Source organism: Penaeus monodon, chromosome 22 (assembly GCF_015228065.2).
Source record: "Penaeus monodon isolate SGIC_2016 chromosome 22, NSTDA_Pmon_1, whole genome shotgun sequence".
Taxonomy (NCBI): Eukaryota; Metazoa; Arthropoda; class Malacostraca; order Decapoda; family Penaeidae; genus Penaeus; species Penaeus monodon.
This window is the reverse complement of record NC_051407.1, coordinates 27054250-27054489: the sequence shown is the minus strand read 5'-3', so window position 1 is coordinate 27054489 and position 240 is coordinate 27054250.

Below are 240 nucleotides of genomic sequence, written 5' to 3'. Positions count from 1 at the left end.
CATGAACTGAACCCGTGTTTGGCGGTCGTGCAGTGCCTACGCCAGTCGAAGTTGGCACTGGCTTTAGCCTTAAGATAAGGCCTCTAATTGCGGTCACTCGAGTAAGAGGGACGTCGCGGTACTGATTAAGCGAGAGATCAGTCCTTGGGATGTTCTCTTCACTGATCTCAAAATATGCTTGTTTGTTGTTTCCTGTACTGATGCTAGAACAAACGCACCGGTGCATGTCATCGACTGATT